At 43.9% G+C, this 17,200-nt stretch overlaps 19 non-coding genes and 4 pseudogenes across 19 annotated transcripts; all 23 read right to left on the bottom strand.

Annotated features, from left to right (window-relative positions):
- Positions 1-66: 66 nt before the first annotated feature.
- On the bottom strand, positions 67-184 carry LOC142508853 (5S ribosomal RNA). The gene has a single exon (XR_012807054.1). It is a non-coding gene; the product is annotated as a 5S ribosomal RNA (ribosomal RNA).
- Positions 185-868: 684 nt separating this feature from the next.
- On the bottom strand, positions 869-987 carry LOC142515943 (5S ribosomal RNA). The gene has a single exon (XR_012811763.1). It is a non-coding gene; the product is annotated as a 5S ribosomal RNA (ribosomal RNA).
- A 646-nt stretch (positions 988-1,633) lies between these two features.
- LOC142507051 (5S ribosomal RNA) lies at positions 1,634-1,751 on the bottom strand. The gene has a single exon (XR_012805318.1). It is a non-coding gene; the product is annotated as a 5S ribosomal RNA (ribosomal RNA).
- A 684-nt stretch (positions 1,752-2,435) lies between these two features.
- LOC142507895 (5S ribosomal RNA) lies at positions 2,436-2,554 on the bottom strand. Its single transcript, XR_012806134.1, has one exon. It is a non-coding gene; the product is annotated as a 5S ribosomal RNA (ribosomal RNA).
- A 671-nt stretch (positions 2,555-3,225) lies between these two features.
- On the bottom strand, positions 3,226-3,344 carry LOC142508579 (5S ribosomal RNA). The gene has a single exon (XR_012806786.1). It is a non-coding gene; the product is annotated as a 5S ribosomal RNA (ribosomal RNA).
- A 684-nt stretch (positions 3,345-4,028) lies between these two features.
- LOC142516300 (5S ribosomal RNA) lies at positions 4,029-4,148 on the bottom strand. The gene has a single exon (XR_012812102.1). It is a non-coding gene; the product is annotated as a 5S ribosomal RNA (ribosomal RNA).
- A 684-nt stretch (positions 4,149-4,832) lies between these two features.
- Positions 4,833-4,954, bottom strand: LOC142517411 (5S ribosomal RNA). Its single transcript, XR_012813159.1, has one exon. It is a non-coding gene; the product is annotated as a 5S ribosomal RNA (ribosomal RNA).
- Positions 4,955-5,637: 683 nt separating this feature from the next.
- LOC142515650 (5S ribosomal RNA) lies at positions 5,638-5,756 on the bottom strand. The gene has a single exon (XR_012811484.1). It is a non-coding gene; the product is annotated as a 5S ribosomal RNA (ribosomal RNA).
- Positions 5,757-6,438: 682 nt separating this feature from the next.
- LOC142516877 (5S ribosomal RNA) lies at positions 6,439-6,557 on the bottom strand. Its single transcript, XR_012812648.1, has one exon. It is a non-coding gene; the product is annotated as a 5S ribosomal RNA (ribosomal RNA).
- Positions 6,558-6,678: 121 nt separating this feature from the next.
- Positions 6,679-6,797, bottom strand: LOC142506909 (5S ribosomal RNA). Its single transcript, XR_012805182.1, has one exon. It is a non-coding gene; the product is annotated as a 5S ribosomal RNA (ribosomal RNA).
- Positions 6,798-7,397: 600 nt separating this feature from the next.
- Positions 7,398-7,516, bottom strand: LOC142513283 (5S ribosomal RNA). The gene has a single exon (XR_012809238.1). It is a non-coding gene; the product is annotated as a 5S ribosomal RNA (ribosomal RNA).
- A 682-nt stretch (positions 7,517-8,198) lies between these two features.
- Positions 8,199-8,317, bottom strand: LOC142516808 (5S ribosomal RNA). Its single transcript, XR_012812582.1, has one exon. It is a non-coding gene; the product is annotated as a 5S ribosomal RNA (ribosomal RNA).
- Positions 8,318-8,969: 652 nt separating this feature from the next.
- On the bottom strand, positions 8,970-9,088 carry LOC142514521 (5S ribosomal RNA). The gene has a single exon (XR_012810411.1). It is a non-coding gene; the product is annotated as a 5S ribosomal RNA (ribosomal RNA).
- Positions 9,089-9,724: 636 nt separating this feature from the next.
- On the bottom strand, positions 9,725-9,843 carry LOC142511127 (5S ribosomal RNA; annotated as a pseudogene).
- Positions 9,844-10,527: 684 nt separating this feature from the next.
- LOC142517482 (5S ribosomal RNA) lies at positions 10,528-10,646 on the bottom strand. The gene has a single exon (XR_012813227.1). It is a non-coding gene; the product is annotated as a 5S ribosomal RNA (ribosomal RNA).
- A 568-nt stretch (positions 10,647-11,214) lies between these two features.
- LOC142512747 (5S ribosomal RNA) lies at positions 11,215-11,335 on the bottom strand (annotated as a pseudogene).
- Positions 11,336-12,017: 682 nt separating this feature from the next.
- Positions 12,018-12,136, bottom strand: LOC142508818 (5S ribosomal RNA). Its single transcript, XR_012807021.1, has one exon. It is a non-coding gene; the product is annotated as a 5S ribosomal RNA (ribosomal RNA).
- Positions 12,137-12,817: 681 nt separating this feature from the next.
- LOC142510590 (5S ribosomal RNA) lies at positions 12,818-12,935 on the bottom strand (annotated as a pseudogene).
- A 682-nt stretch (positions 12,936-13,617) lies between these two features.
- LOC142511054 (5S ribosomal RNA) lies at positions 13,618-13,732 on the bottom strand (annotated as a pseudogene).
- Positions 13,733-14,417: 685 nt separating this feature from the next.
- On the bottom strand, positions 14,418-14,540 carry LOC142510332 (5S ribosomal RNA). Its single transcript, XR_012808451.1, has one exon. It is a non-coding gene; the product is annotated as a 5S ribosomal RNA (ribosomal RNA).
- Positions 14,541-15,222: 682 nt separating this feature from the next.
- Positions 15,223-15,340, bottom strand: LOC142509195 (5S ribosomal RNA). Its single transcript, XR_012807380.1, has one exon. It is a non-coding gene; the product is annotated as a 5S ribosomal RNA (ribosomal RNA).
- A 682-nt stretch (positions 15,341-16,022) lies between these two features.
- On the bottom strand, positions 16,023-16,140 carry LOC142509457 (5S ribosomal RNA). Its single transcript, XR_012807630.1, has one exon. It is a non-coding gene; the product is annotated as a 5S ribosomal RNA (ribosomal RNA).
- A 683-nt stretch (positions 16,141-16,823) lies between these two features.
- LOC142506320 (5S ribosomal RNA) lies at positions 16,824-16,943 on the bottom strand. The gene has a single exon (XR_012804615.1). It is a non-coding gene; the product is annotated as a 5S ribosomal RNA (ribosomal RNA).
- Between the last annotated feature and the right edge of the window lie 257 nt (positions 16,944-17,200).

Genomic DNA, 17,200 nt, shown 5'->3' with positions numbered 1-17,200 from the left:
TGATTCAGATGATTTGAGCCGAAAATCGTCTGTCAACAATTAATCAAAAATATAAAAACACGAAAAGGGGTGCAACACGAGGACTTCCCAGGGGTCACCCATCCTAGTACTGGTCTCGCCAAAGCACGCTTAACTTCGGAGTTCTTATGGGATCCGGTGCAATACTGCTGGTATGATCGCATCCGACATTTAGTGGGATGTTTATTCTTATATCCCTCGAGTACGTGCGGCGCGGGCGGCGATGGACAACACGTGGCACTGCTCTCGCCCAATCAGAACAATGAATTTAAGCGTTATGGCGCGATGGCAGAGCTAGGATGGGTGACCTCCCTGGGAAGTCCTTGTGTCGCGACCGTTTACGTAAATTTTGGCGAAAACAGTCGAAATAATTGTTTTTAATGAGTTAACCGTTTCCGGAGTAATCTGCGTCATACCCTTCCGCACAGAACCGGCTCACGACAACAAAAATCGCTAAATGTTTCCAGAAAATAGAAAAAAAAATAAGAATAAGAAAATAGCGAATGTAAAGCTATTATTATGCCAGGGATACGATAAAATAGTACCGGAATCGAATTTAGGACTTTCTAAGCGGATTTGTCGAGAAAACGGAAGGTTAACAGAAGCGAAAAATCGTAAATTAGAGGGTCTTTGAGAAAGAATTCGGCTAAAACCTCGCCATCTCATTGCGGAGTAATGAGTCCCGTTCGTTTGCCCGTTTACCATCTAATTAGCCTACAATTTTGTCCAAATCCGACAGTGCCCGAGCTACGTTGATTTCACATGTCTTATCTGGTCCCGATCGAGATTCAGATGATTTGAGCCAAAAATCGTCTGTCAAAAAGTAATCGAAAGTAGAAAAACACGAAAAGAGGTGCAACACGAGAACTTCCGAGGGGGTCGCCCATCCTAGTACTGGTCTCGCCCAAGCACGCTTAACTTCGGAGTCCTGATGGGATCCGGTGCCTTAGTGCTGGTATCATCGCACCCGACATTTAGTGGGATGTTTATTCTTATATCCCTCGAGTACGTGTGGAGCGAGCGGTAATGGACAACACGCTGCATTGCTCTCGCCCAATCAGAACCATGAATTTAAGCGTTCTGGCGCGATGGCAGAGCTAGGATGGGTGACCTCCCTAGGAAGTCCTCGTGCCGCGATCGTTTACGTCAATTATAGCTAAAACAGTCTAAATAATTTTTTTCAATGAGTTAACCGTCTCTGGAGTAATCTGCGTCATACCCTTCCGCACAGGACCGGCTCACGACAAAAAAAATCGATAAATGTTGACAGAAAAAAGAAAAAAAAATAAGAAGAAGGAAATAACGAATGTAAAGCTATTATTATGCCTGGGATACGATAAAATGGAACCGAAACGGAAGCTTAACAGAAGTGGAAAATCACAAATTAGAGTGTCTTTGAGAAGGAATTCGTCTAAAATCACGCCAGCTCATTGCGGAGTAATGAGTCTCGTTCGTTTGCCCGTTTACAATAAAATTCGGCTACAATTTTGTCCAAATCCGGCAATGCACGAGCTACGTTGATTTCACATGTCTTATCTGGTCCCGATCGAGATTCAGATGATTTGAGCCGAAAATCGTCTGTCAACAAGTAATAGAAAATAGATAAACACGAAAAGGGGTGCAACACGAGGACTTCCTAGGGGTCACCCATCCTAGTACTACTCTCGCCCAAGCACGCTTAACTTCGTAGTTCCGATAGGATCCGGTGCATTAGTGCTGGTATGATCACACCCGACACTGAGTGGGATGTTTATTCTTATATCCCTCGAGTACGTGTGGAGCGGGCGGCGATGGACAACACGCGGCACTGCTCTTGCCCAATCAGAACCATGAAGTTAAGCGTTCTGGCGCGATGGAAGAGTTAGGATGTGTGACCTCCCTAGGAAATCCTCGTGCCGCAACCGCTTACGTAAATTATGGCTAAAACAGTCGAAATAATTGTTTTTAATGAGTTAATCGTCTCCGGAGTAATCTGCGTCATACCCTTCCGCACAGAACCAGCTCACGACAACAAAAATCGCTTAAAGTTCCCAGGAAATAGAAAAAAAAATAAAAATAATAAAATTGCGAATGTAAAGCTATTATTATGCCTGGGATACGATAAAATGGAACCGGAATATAATTTCAGACTTCCTAAGCGGATTTCTCGAGGAAACGAAAGCTTAACAGAAGCGGAAAATCGCAAATTAGTGGGTCTTAGAAAAGGAATTCGGCTAAAATCTCGCCAGCTCATTGCGGAGTAATGAGTCTCGTTGGTTTGCCCGTTTACAATCAAATTAGGCTACAATTTTGTCCAAATCCGGAAGTGCCCGAGCTACGTTGATTTCACATGTCTTATCTGGTCCCGATCGTGATTCAGATGATTTGAACCGAAAATCGTCTGTCAACAAGTAATCAAAAGTAGAAAAACACGAAAAAGGGTGCAACATGAAGACTTCCCAGGGGGTCACCCATCCTAGTACTGCTCTCGCCCAAGCACGCTTCACTTCGGAGTTCTGATTGGATCCGGTGCATTAGTGCTAGTATGATCGCACCTGACATTGAGTGGGATTTTTACTCTTATATCCTGGAGTACGTGTGGAGCTGGCGGCGATGGACAACACGCGGCACTGCTCTCGCCCAATCAGAACCATGAAGTTAAGCATTCTGGCGCAATGGCAAAGCTAGGATAGGTGACCTCCCTGGGAAGTCCTCGTGTCGCGACTGTTTACGTAAATTATGGATAAAATAGTCGAAATAATTGTTTTAAATGAGTTAACCTTCTCCGGAGTAATCTGCGTCATACCCTTCCGCACAGAACCGGCTCACGACAACAAAAATCGCTAAATGTTCCCAGAAAATAGAAAAAAAATTAAGAAGAAGAAAATAGCGAATGTAAAGCTATTATTATGTCTGGGATACGATAAAATTGAACCGGAATCGAATTTGAACTTCCTAAGCGGATTTCTCGAGGAAACAAAAGCGGAAAATCGCAAATTAGAGGGTCTTAGAGAAGGAATTCAGCTAAAATCTCGCCACCTCGTTGCGGAGTAATGAGTTTCGTTCGTTTGCCCGTTTACAATCAAATTAGGCTACAATTTTGTCCAAATCCGGCAGTTCCCGAGCTACGTTGATTTCACATGTCTTATCTGATCCCGATCTAGATTTAGATGATTTGAGCCGAAAAACGTCTGTCAACAAGTAATCAGAAATACAATAACACGAAAAGGGGTTCAACACGAGGACTTCCCAGGGGGTCACCCATCATAGTATTGCTCTCGACCAAGCAAGCTTAACTTCAGAGTTCTGATGGGATCCGGTGCATTAGTGCTGGTATGATCGCACCCGACATTGAGTGGGATGTTTATTCTTATATCCCCCGAGTACGTGTGGAGGGTGCAGCGATGGACAACATGCGGCACTGCTCTCGCCCAATCAGAACCTTGAAGTTAAGCGTTCTGGCGCGATGGTAGAGTTAGGATAGGTGACCTCCCTGGGAAGTCCTCATGTCGCGACCGTTTACGTTAATTATGGATAAAACAGTCGAAATAATTGTTTTTAGTGAGTTAACCGTCTCCGGAGTAATCTACGTAATACCTTTCCGCACAGAACATGCTCACGACAACAAAAATCGCTAAATGTTCCCAGAAAATTGAAAAAAAAATAAGAAGAATAAAATAGCGAATGTAAAGCTGTTATTATGCCTGGGATACGATAAAATGGAACCGAAATCGAATTTCGAACTTCCTAAGCAGATTTCTCGAGGAAACGGAAGCTTAACAGAAGCGGAAAATCGCAAATTAGAGAGTCTTAGAGAAGGAATTCCGCTAAAATCTCGCCAGCTCATTGCGGAGTAATGAGTCTCGTTCGTTTGCCCGTTTACAATCAAATTAGGCTACAATTTTGTCCAAATCCTGCAGTGCCCGAGCTACGTTGATTTCATATGTCTTATAATGTCCCGATCGAGATTCAGATGATTTGAACCGAAAATCGACTGCCAACAAGTAATCAAAATTAGAAAAACACGAAAAGGGGTGCAACACGAGGACTTTCTCAGGGGGTCACCCATCCTACTACTGCTCTCGCCCAAGCACGCTTTACTTCGGAGTTCTGATGGGCTCCGGTGCATTAGTGCTGGTATGATCGCACCCAACATTGAGTGGGATGTTTATTCTTATGTCCCTCGAGTGCGTGTGGAGCGGGGGGCGATGGACAACACGCGGCACTGCTCTCGCCCAATCAGAACCATGAAGTTAAGTGTTCTGACGCGATGGTAGAGTTAGGATAGGTTACCTCCCTGGGAAGTCCTCATGTCGCGACCGTTTACGTGAATTATGGATAGAACAGTCGAAATAATTGTTTTTAGTGAGTTAACCGTCTCCGGAGTAATCTACGTAATACCTTTCCGCACAGAACATGCTCACGACAACGAAAATCGCTAAATGTTCCCAGAAAATTGAAAAAAAAATAAGAAGAATAAAATAGCAAATGTAAAGCTGTTATTATGCCTGGGATACGATAAAATGGAACCGAAATCGAATTTCGAACTTCCTAAGCGGATTTCTCGAGGAAACGGAAGCTTAACAGAAGCGGAAAATCGCAAATTAGAGAGTCTTAGAGAAGAAATTCCGCTAAAATCTCGCCAGCTCATTGCAGAGTAATGAGTCTCGTTCATTTGCCCGTTTACAATCAAATTAGGCTAAAATTTTGTCCAAATCCTGCAGTGCCCGAGCTACGTTGATTTCATATGTCTTATAATGTCCCGATCGAGATTCAGATGATTTGAACCGAAAATCGTCTGTCAACAAGTAATCAAAAATAGAAAAACACGAAAAGGGGTGCAACACGAGGAGGACTTCCCAGGGGGTCACCCATCCTAGTACTGCTCTCGCCCAAGCACGCTTTACTTCGGAGTTCTGATGGGCTCCGGTGCATTAGTGCTGGTATGATCGCACCTGACATTGAGTGAGATGTTTATTCTTATATCCCTCGAGTACGTGTGGAGCGGGCGGCGATGGACAACACGCGGCACTGCTCTCGCCCAATCAGAACCATGAAGTTAAGCGTTCTGGCGCGATGGCAGAGCTAGGATGGGTGACCTCCCTGGGAAGTCCTCGTGTCGCGACCGTTTACGTAAATTATAGATAAAACAGTCGAAATAATTGTTTTTAATGAGTTAACCGTCTCCAGAGTAATCTGCGTCATACCCTTCCGCACCGCACCGGCTCACGACAACAAAAATCGCTTAATGTTCCCAGAAAAAAGAAAAAAAATTAAGAAGAAGAAAATAGCGAATGTAAAGCTATTATTATGCCTGGGATACGATAAAATGGAACCGGAATCGAATTTAGAACTTCCTAAGCGGATTTCTCGAGGAAACGGGAGCTTAAAAGAAGCTGAAAATCGCAAATTAGAAGGTCTTAGAGAAGGAATTCGGCTAAAATCTCGCCAGCTCATTGCGAAGTAATGAGTCTCGTCTGTTTCCCCGTTTACCATCAAATTAGGCAACAATTTTGTCCAAATCCGGCATTGCCCGAGCTACGTTGATTTCACATGTCTCATCTGCTCCCGATCGAGATTCAGAAGAATTGAGCCGAAAATCGTCTGTCAACAAGTAATCAAAAACAGAAAAACACGAAAAGGGTGCAACACGAGGACTTCCCAGGGGGTCACCCATCCGGATACTGCTCTCGTTCAAGCACGCTTAACTTCGGAGTTCAGATGGGATCCGGTGCATTAGTGCTGGTATGATCGCACCCGACATTAAGTGGGATTTTTATTCTTATATCCCTCGAGCACGTGTGGAGCGGGTGCGATGGACAACACGCGGCTCTGATCTCGCCCAATCAGTACCATAAAGTTAAGCGTTCTTGCGCGATGGCAGAGCTAAGACGGGTGACCTTCCTTGGAAGTCCTCGTGTCGCGACCGTTTACGTAAATTATAGCTTAAACAGTCGAAATAATTGTTTTTAATTAGTCAACCGTCTCCGGAGTAATCTTTGTCATACCCTTCAGCACAGAACCGGCTCACGACAACAAAAATCGCTAAATGTTCCCAGAAAATAGGAAAAAAGTAAGAAAAAGAAAATAGCCAATGTAAAGCTATTATTATGCCTGAGATACGATAAAATGGAACCAGAATCAAATTTTGGACTTCCTTAGCTGATTTCTCGAGGAAACAGAAGCTTAAAAGAAGCGGAAAATCGCAAATTAGAGGGTCTTAGAAAAGGAATTCGACTAAAATCTCGTCAGCTCATTGCAGAGTAATGAGTCTCAGTTGTTTGCCCGTTTACAATCAAATTAGGCTACAATTTTTTCCAAATCCGGCAGTGCCCGAGCCACGTTGATTTCACATGTCTTATCTGGTCTCGATCGAGATTCAGATGATTTGAGCCAAAAATCGTCTGTCAACAAGTAATCAAAAATAGAAAAACACGAAAAGAGATGCAACACGAGGACTTCCCAGGGGGTCACCCATCCTAGTACTGCTCTCGCCCAAGCACGCTTTACTTTGGAGTTCTGATGGGATCCGGTGCATTAGTGCGGGTATGATCGTACCCGACATTGCAGTGCCTGAGCTATGTTGATTTCACATGTCTTATCTGGTCTCGATCGAGATTCAGATGATTTGAGCCGAAAAACGTCTGTCAACAAGTAATCAAAAATAGAAAAACACGAAAAGAGGTGCAACACGAGAACTTCCCATGGGGTCACCCATCCTAGTACTGCTCTGGCCCAAGCATGCTTTACTTCGGAGTTCTGATGGGATCCAGTGCATTAGTGCGGGTATGATCACACCCCACATTGAGTGGGATTTTTATTCTTATATGCCTCGCGTACGTGTGGAGTGGGCGGCGATGGACAACACGCGGCACTGCTCTCGCCCAATCAGAACCATGAAGTTAAGCGTTCTTGCACGATGGCAGAACCATGAAGTTAACCGTCTCCGGATTAATCTACGTAATGCCCTTCCGCACAGAATCGGCTCACGACAACAAAAATCGCTAAATCTTCCCAGAAAATAGGAAAAAAATAAGAAGAAGAAAATAGCGAATGTAAAGCTTTTATTATGCCTGGGATACGATAAAGTGGAACCGAAATCGAATTTCGAACTTACTAAGTGGATTTCTCGAAGAAACGAAAACATAACAGAAGCGTAAAATCGCCAATTAGAGGGCCTTAGAGAAGGAATTCGGCTAAAATCTCGCCAGCTCATTGCGCAGTAATGAGTCTCGTTCGTTTGCCCGTTTACAATCAAATTAGGCTACAATTTTGTCCAAATCCGGCAGTGCCCGAGCTACGTTGATTTCACATCTCTGATCTGGTCTCGATCGAGATTCAGATGATTTGAGTCGAAAATCGTCTTTCAACAAGTAATCAAAAATAGAAAAACACGAAAAGGGGTGCAACACGAGGACTTCCCAGGTGGTCACCCATCCTAGTACTGCTCTCGCCCAAGCACGCTTAGCTTTGAAGTTCTGATGGGATCCGGTGCATTAGTGCTGGTATGATCGCACCCAACATTGAGTGGATGTTTATTCTTATATCCCAAGAGTACGTGTGGAGAAGGCGACGATGGACAACACGCGGCACTGCTCTCGCCCAATCAGAACCATAAAGTTAAGCGTTCTGGCGCGATGGCAGAGCTAGGATGGGTAACCTCCCCAGGAAGTCCTCGTGTCGAGACGATTTACGTAAAATATGGCTAAAACAGTCGAAATAATTGTTTTTATTAAGTTAACCATCTCCGGAGTAATTTGCGTCATACCCTTCCGCACAGAACCTGCTCACGACAACAAAAATCGCTAAATGTTTCAAGAAAATAGAAAAAAAATAAGAATAAGAAAATAGCGAATGTAAAGCTATTATTATACCTTGGATACGATAAAATGGAACCGAAATCGAATTTAGGACTTCCTAAGCGGATTTCTCGAAGAATCGGAAGCTCAACAGAAGCGAAAAATTGCAAATTAGAGGGTCTTAGAGAAGGAATTCGGCTAAAATCTCGCAAGCACATTGCAAAGTAATGAGTATCGTTCATTTACCCTTTTACAATCAAATTAGCCTACAATTTTGTCCAAATCCGGCGGTGCCCGAGTTACGTTGAGTTCACACGTCTTATCTGGTCCCGATCGAGATTCAGATGATTTGAGCCGAAAATCATATGTCAACAATTAATAAAAAATAGAAAAACACGAAAAGGGGTGCAACACGAGGACTTTCCAGGGGGTCACCCATCCTAGTACTGCTCTCGCCCAAGCACGCTTAACTTACGAGTTCTGATGGGATCCGGAGCATTAGTGCTGGTATGATCGCACCCGACATTGAGTGGGATGTTTATTCTTATATCCCTCGAGTACGTGTGGAGCGGGCGGCGATGGACAACACGCGGCACTGCTCTCGCCCAATCATAACCAGGAAGTTAAGCGTTCTAGCGCGATGGCAGAGCTAGGATGGGTGACCTCCCTGGGAAGACCTCATGTCGCGACCGTTTACGTAAATTATGGATAAAACAGTCGAAATAATTGTTTTTAATGAGTTAACCGTCCCCGGAGTAATATGTGTCATACCCTTCCGCACATAACCGGCTCACGAGAACAAAAATCGCTAAATGTTCGCAGAAAATAGGAAAAAAATAAGAAGAAGGAAATAGCGAATGTAAAGCTATTATTATAAACCTATGATACGATAAAATGGATCCGGAATCGAATTTCGAACTTCCTAAGCGGATTTCTCGAGGAAACGGAACATTAACAGAAGCGGTAAATCGCAAATTAGAGGGTCTTACAGAAGGAATTCGGCTAAAATCTCGTCAGCTCATTGCGTACTTATGAGTCTCGTTCGTTTGCCCGTTTACAATCAAACTAGCCTAAAATTTTGTCCAAATCCGGCAGTGGCCCCGATCGAGATTCAGATGATTTGATCCGAAAATCGTCTGTCAACAAGTAATCAAAAATAGAAAAACACGAAAAGGGATGCAACACGAGGACTTCCCAGGGGGTCAACCATCCTAGTACTGCCCTCGCCCAAGCATGCTTAACTTCGGAGTTCTGATGGGATCCGATGCATTAGTGCTGGTATGATCGCACCCGACATTGAGTGGGACGTTTATTCTTATATCCCTCGAGTACCTGTGGTACGGGCGGCGATGGACAACACACGGCACAGCTCTCGCCCATTCAGAACCATGAAGTTAAGTCCTCGTGTCGCGACCGTTTACGTAAATTATAGCTAAAACAGTCGAAATAATTGTTTTTAATGAGTTAACCGTCTCCGGAGTAATCTGCGTCATACCCTTCCGCACAGAACCGGCTCACTACAACAAAAATCGCTAAATGTTCCCAGAAAATAGAAAAATAATAAGAAGAAGGAAATAGTGAATGTAAAGCTATTTTTATGCCTGAGATACGTTAAAATGGAACCGGAATCGAATTTCGAACTTCCTAAGCGGATTTCTCGAGGAAACGGAACTTTAACAGAAGCGGTAAATTGCAAATTAGAGGGTCTTAGAGTAGAAATTTAGCTAAAATCTCGCGAGCACTTTGCGGAGTAATGAGTCTCGTCCGTTTGCCCGTTTACAATAAAATTAGCCTACTATTTTGTCCAAATCCGGCAGTACCCGAGCTACGCTGATTTGACATGTCTTATTCGGTCCCGATCTAGATTCAGATGATTTGAGCCGAAATTCGTCCGTCAACAAGTAATCAAAAATAGAAAAACACGAAAAGGTGTACAACACGAGGACTTCACAGTGGGTCACCCATAATAGTACTGCTCTCTCCCAAGCACGCTTAACCTCAGAGTTCTGATGGGATCCGGTGCATTAGTGCTGGTATGATCGCAACCGACATTGAGTCGGATTTTTATTCTTATATCCCTCGAGTACGTGTGGAGCGGGCGGCGATGGACAACACGCGGCACTGGTCTCGCCCAATCATAACCATGAAGTTAAGCGTTCTGGCGCGATGGCAGAGCTAGGATGGGTGACCTCCCTGGAAAAGACCTCGTGTCGCGACCGTTTACGTAAATTATGGATAAAACCGTCGAAATAATTGTTTTTAATGAGTTAACCGTCCCCGGAGTAATCTGCGTCATACCCTTCCGCACAGAACCGGCTCACGAGAACAAAAATCGATAAATGTTCCCAGAAAATATAAAAAAAATAAGAAGAAGGAAATAACGAATGTAAAGCTATTATTATGCCTGGGATACGATAAAATGTAACCGGAATCGAATTTCGAACTTCCTAAGCGGATTTCTCGAGGAAACGAAAGCTTAACAGAAGCGTTAAATCGCAAATTAGAGGGTCTTAGAGAAGGAATTCGGCTAAAATCTCGCCAGCTCATTGCGGAGTAATGAGTCTCGTTCGTTTGCCCGTTTACAATCAAATTAGCCTACAATTTTGTCCAAATCCGGCAGTGCCCGAGCTACGTTGATTTCACATGTCTTATCTGGTCCCGATCGAGATTCAGATGATTTTAGCCAAAAATCGTCTGTCAACAAATAATCAAAAATAGAAAAACACGAAAAGGGGTGCAACACGAGGACTTCCCAGGGGGTCACCTATCATAGTACTGCTCTCGCCCAAGCTCGCTTAACTTAGGAGTTCTGATGGGATCCGGTGCATTAATACTGGTATGATCGCACCCGACATTGAGTGGGATGTTTATTCTTATATCCCTCGAGTACGTGTGGAGCGGGCGGCGATGGACAACACGCGGCACTGCTCTCGCCCAATCATAACCATGAAGTTAAGCGTTCTGGCGCGATGGCAGAGCTAGGATGGGTGACCTCCCTGGGAAGACCTCGTGTCGCGACCGTTTACATAAATTATGGATAAAACAGTCGAAATATTGTTTTTAATGAGTTAACCGTCTCTGGAGTAATCTGCGTCATACCCTTCCGCACAGAACCGGCTCACGACAACAAAAATCGATAAATGTTCACAGAAAAAAGAAAAAAAAATAAGAAGAAGGAAATAACGAATGTAAAGCTATTATTATGCCTGGGATACGATAAAATGCAACATGAATCGAATTTCGAACTTCCTAAGCGGATTTCTCGAGGAAACGAAAACTTAACAGAAGCGGTAAATCGCAAATTAGAGGGTCTTAGAGAAGGAATTCGGCTAAAATATCGTCAGCTAATTGCGTAGTAATGAGTCTCGTCCGTTTGCCCGTTTACAATCAAATTAGCCTACAATTTTGTCCAAATCCGGCTGTGCCCGAGCAACTTTCATTTCAGGGGATCACCCATCCTAGTACTGCTCTCGCCCAAGCACGCTTAACTTCGGAGTTCTGATGGAATCCGGTGCATTAGTGCTGGTATGATCGCACCTGACATTGGGTGGGATATTTATTCTTATATCCCTCGAGTACGTGTGGAGCGGGCGGCGATGGACAACATGCGGCACTGCTCTCGCCCAATCATAACCATGAAGTTAAGCGTTCTGGCGCGATGGCAGAGCTAGGATGGGTGACCTCCCTGGGAAGACCTCGTGTCGCGACCGTTTACGTAAATTATGGATAAAACCGTCGAAATATTGTTTTTAATGAGTTAACCGTCTATAGAGTAATTTGCGTCATACCCTTCCGCACAGAACCGGCTCAAGACAACAAAAATCGATAAATGTTCACAGAAAATAGAAAAAAAAATAAGAAGAAGGAAATAACGAATGTAAAGCTATTATTATGCCTGGGATACGATAAAATGGAACCGGAATCGAATTTCGAACTTCCTAAGCGGATTTCTCGAGGAAACAAAAGCTTAACAGAAGCGGTAAATCGCAAATTAGAGGGTCTTAGAAATGGAATTCGGCTAAAATCTCGTCAGCTCATTGCGTAGTATTGAGTCTCGTCCGTTTGCCGTTTACAATCAAATTAGCATACAATTTTGTCGAAATCTGGCAGTGCCCGAGCTACTTTCATTTCACATGTCTTATCTGGTCCCGATCGAGATTCAGATGATTTAAGCCGAAAATCGTTTGTCAAAAAGTAATCAAAAATAGAAAAACACGAAAAGAGGTGCAACACGAGGACTTCCCAGGGGGTCACCCATCCTAGTACTGCTCTCGCCCACGCACTCTTAACTTCGGAATTCTGAAGGGATCCGATGCATTAGTTCTGGTATGATCGCACGGGACTTTGAGTGGATGTTTATTCTTATATCCCTCGAGTACGTGTGGAGCGGGCGGCGATGGACAACACGCGGCACTGCTCTCGCCTAATCATAACCATGAAGTTAAGCGTTCTGGCGCGATGGCAGAGCTAGGATGGGTGACTTCCCTAGGAAGACCTCGTGTCGCGACCGTTTACATAAATTATGGATAAAACAGTCGAAATATTGTTTTTAATGAGTTAACCGTCTCCGGAGTAACCTGCGTCATACCCTTCCGCACAGAACCGGCTCACGACAAAAAAATCGATAAATGTTCACAGAAAATAGAAAAAAAAATAAGAAGAAGAAAAATAACGAATGTAAAGCTATTATTATGTTTGGGATACGATAAAATGGAACCGGAATCGAATTTCGAACTTCCTATGCGGATTTCTCGAGGAAACGAAAGCTTAACAGAAGCGGTAAACCGCAAATTAGAGGGTCTAGAAAAGGAATTCGGCTAAAATCTCGTCAGCTCATTTCGTAGTAATGAGTCTCGTCCGTTTGCCCGTTTACAATCAAATTAGCCTACAATTTTGTTCAAATCCGGCAGTGCCCGAGCTACTTTCATTTCACATGTCTTATCTGGTCCCGATCGAGATTTAGATGATTTAAGCCGAAAATCGTCTGTCAAAAAGTAATCAAAAATAGAAAAACACGAAAAGGGGTGCAACACGAGAACTCACAGGGGGTTATCCATCCTAGTACTGCTCTCGCCAAAGCACGTTTAACTTCGGAGTTCTGATGGGATCCGGTGCATTAGTGCTGCTATGATCGCCCCAGACATTGAGTGGGATGTTTATTCTTATATCCCTCGAGTACGTGTGGAGCGGGCGGCGATGGACAACACGCGGCACTGCTCTCGCCCAATCATAACCATGAAGTTAAGCGTTCTGGCGCGATGGCAGAGCTAGGATGGGTGACCTCCCTAGGAAGACCTCGTGTCGCAACCGTTTACGTAAATTATGGATAAAACAGTCGAAATAATTGTTTTTAATGAGTTAACCGTCTCCGGAGTAATCTGCGTCATACCCTTCCGCAAAGAACCGGTTCACGACAACAAAAATCGATAAATGTTCCCAGAAAATAGAAAAAAAATAAGAAGAAGGAAATAACGAATGTAAAGCTATTATTATGCCTGGGATACGATAAAATGGAACCGGAATCGAATTTCAAACTTCCTAAGCAGATTTCTCGAGGAAACGAAAACTTAACAGAAGCGGTAAATCGCAAATTAGAGGGTCTTAGAGAAGGAATTCGGCTAAAATCTCGTCAGCTCATTGCGTAGTATGAGTCTCGTCCGTTTGCCCGTTAACAATCAAATTAGCCTTCAATTTTGTCCAAATTCGGCAGTGCCCGAGCTACTTTCATTTCACATGTCTTATCTGGTCCCGATCGAGATTCAGATGATTTGAGCCGAAAATCGTCTGTCAACAAGTAATCAAAAATAGAAAAACACGAAAAGGGAAGCAACACGAGGACTAGGGGGTCACCCATCCTAGTACTGCTCTTGCCCAAGCACGCTTAACTTCGGAGTTCTGATGGGATCCGGTGCATTAGTGCTGGTATGATCGCACCCGACATTGAGTGGGATGTTTATTCTTATATCTCTCGAGTACGTGTGGAGCGGGCGGCGATGGACAACAGGCGGCACTGCTCTCGCCCAATCATAACCATGAAGTTAAGCGTTCTGGCGCGATGTAAGAGGTAGGATGGGTGACCTCCCTGGAAAGACCTCGTGTCGCGACCGTTTACGTAAATTATGGATAAAAAAGTCGAAATAATTGTTTTAAATGAGTTAACCGTCTCCGGAGTAATCTGCGTCATACTCTTCCGCACAGAACCTATTCACGACAACAAAAATCGATAAATGTTCCCAGAAAATAGAAAAAAAAAATCAAAAGAAGGAAATAACAAATGTAAAGCTATTATTATGCCTGGGATACGATAAAATGGAACCGGAATCGAATTTCGAACTTCCTAAGCGGATTTCTCGAGGAAACGAAAGCTTAACAGAAGCGGTAAATCGGAAATTAGAGGGTCTTAGAGAAGGAATTCGGCTAAAATCTCGTCAGCTCATTGCGTAGCAATGAGTCTCGTCCGTTTGCCTGTTTACAATCAAATTAGCCTACAATTTTGTCCAAATCCGGCAGTGCCCGAGCTACTTTCATTTCACATGTCTTATCTGGTCTCGATCGAGATTCAGATGATTTGAGCCGAAAATCGTCTGTCAACAAGTAATCAAAAATAGAAAAACATGAAAAAAGGTGCAACACGAGGACTTCCCTCCCAGGGGGTCACCCATCCTGATACTGCTCCCGCCCAAGCACGCTTAACTTCGAAGTTTTGATGGGATACGGTGCATTAGTGCTGGTATGATCGCACCCGACATTGGGTGGGATATTTATTCTTATATCCCTCGAGTACGTGTGGAGCGGGCAGCGATGGACAACACGCGGCACTGCTCTCGCCCAATCATAACCATGAAGTTAAGCGTTCTGGCGCGATGGCAGAGCTAGGATGGGTGACCTCCCTGGGAAGACCTCGTGTCGCGACCGTTTACGTAAATTATGGATAAAACAGTCGAAATATTGTTTTTAATGAGTTAACCGTCTCCGGAGTAATCTGCGTCATACCCTTCCGCACAGAACCGGCTCACGACACCAAAAATCAATAAATGTTCACAGAAAATAGAAAAAAAAATAAGAAGAAGGAAATAACGAATGTAAAGCTATTATTATGCCTGGGATACGATAAAATGGAACCGGAATCGAATTTAGAACTTCCTATGCGGATTTCTCGAGGAAACGAAAGCTTAACAAAAGAGGTAAATCGCAAATTAGAGGGTCTTAGAAAATGAATTCGGCAGAAATCTCGTCAGCTCATTGCGTAGTAATGAGTCTCGTCCGTTTGCCCGTTTACAATCAAATTAGCCTACAATTTTGTCCAAATCCGGCAGTGCCCGAGCTACTTTCATTTCACATGTCTTATCTGGTCCCGATCGAGATTCAGATGATTTAAGCCGAAAATCGTCTGTCAAAAAGTAATCAAAAATAGAAAAACACGAAAAGGGTGCAACACGAGGACTCCCAGGGGGTCACCCATCCTAATACTGCTCTCGCCCAAGCACGCTTAACTTCGGAATTCTGAAGGGATCCGATGCATTAGTGCTGGTATGATCGCACGGGACTTTGAGTGGATGTTTATTCTTATATCCCTCGAGTACGTGTGGAGCGGGCGGCGATGGACAACACGCGGCACTTCTCTCGCCTAATCATAACCATGAAGTTAAGCGTTCTGGCGCGATGGCAGAGCTAGGATGGGTGACTTCCCTAGGAAGACCTCGTGTCGCGACCGTTTACATAAATTATGGATAAAACAGTCGAAATATTTTTTTAATGAGTTAACCGTCTCCGGAGTAACCTGCGTTATACCCTTCCGCACAGAACCGGCTCACGACAAAAAAAATCGATAAATGTTCACAGAAAATAGAAAAAAAAATAAGAAGAAGAAAAATAACGAATGTAAAGCTATTATTATGTTTGGGATACGATAAAATGGAACCGGAATCGAATTTCGAACTTCCTATGTGGATTTCTCGAGGAAATGAAAGCTTAAATGAAGCGTTAAATCGCAAATTAGAGGGTCTTAGAAAAGGAATTTGGCTAAAATCTCGTCAGCTCATTTCGTAGTAATGAGTCTCGTCCGTTTGCCCGTTTACAATCAAATTATCCTACAATTTTGTTCAAATCCGGCAGTGCCCGAGCTACTTTCATTTCACATGTCTTATCTGGTCCCGATCGAGATTCAGATGATTTAAGCCGAAAATCGTCTGTCAAAAAGTAATCAAAAATAGAAAAACACGAGAAGGGGTGCAACACGAGAACTCCCTGGGGGTTACCCATCCTAGTACTGCTCTCGCCAAAGCACGTTTAACTTCGGAGTTCTGATGGGATCCGGTGCATTAGTGCTGCTATGATCGCCCCAAACATTGAGTGTGATGTTTATTCTTATATCCCTCGAGTACGTGTGGAGCGGGCGGCGATGGACAACACGCGGCACTGCTCTCGCCCAATCATAACCATGAAGTTAAGCGTTCTGGCGCGATGGCAGAGCTAGGATGGGTGACCTCCCTAGGAAGACCTCGTGTCGCGACCGTTTACGTAAATTATGGATAAAACCGTCGAAATAATTTTTTTTAATGAGTTAACCGTCTCCGGAGTAATCTGCGTCATACCCTTCCGCAAAGAACCGGTTCACGACAACAAAAATCGATAAATGTTCCCAGAAAATAGAAAAAAAATAAGAAAAAGGAAATAACGAATGTAAAGCTATTATTATGCCTGGGATACGATAAAATGGAACCGGAATCGAATTTCGAACTTCCTAAGCGGATTTCTCGAGGAAACGAAAACTTAACAGAAGCGGTAAATCGCAAATTAGAGGGTCTTAGAGAAGGAATTCGGTTAAAATCTCGTCAGCTCATTGCGTAGTAATGAGTCTCGTCCGTTTGCCCGTTTACAATCAAATTAGCCTACAATTTTGTCCAAATCCGGCAGTGCCCGAGCTACTTTCATTTCCAATGTCTTATCTGGTCCCGATCGAGATTCAGATGATTTGAGTCGAAAATCGTCTGCCAACAAGTAATCAAAAATAGAAAAACACGAAAAGGGGTGCAACACGAGGACTTTCTCAGGGGGTCACCCATCCTACTACTGCACTTGCCCAAGCACGCTTAACTTCGGAGTTCTGATGGGATCCGGTGCATTAGGGCTGGTATGATCGCACCCAACATTGAGTGGGATGTTTATTCTTATATCCCTAGAGTGCGTGTGGAGCGGGTGGCGATGGACAACACGCGGCACTGCTCTCGCCCAATCATAACCATGAAGTTAAGCGTTCTGGCGCGATGGCAGAGGTAGGATGGGTGACCTCCCTGGAAAGACCTCGTGTCGCGACCGTTTACGTAAATTATGGATAAAACAGTCGAAATAATTGTTTTTAATGAGTTATCTGTCTCCGGAGTAATCTGCGTCATACCCTTCCG

The sequence above is a fragment of the Primulina tabacum genome, chromosome 10 (assembly GCF_025594145.1).
Source record: "Primulina tabacum isolate GXHZ01 chromosome 10, ASM2559414v2, whole genome shotgun sequence".
Lineage (NCBI taxonomy): Eukaryota > Viridiplantae > Streptophyta > Magnoliopsida > Lamiales > Gesneriaceae > Primulina > Primulina tabacum.
Note: the sequence above shows the minus strand (reverse complement) of the source record. Positions and strands in the feature narration are given on the sequence as shown.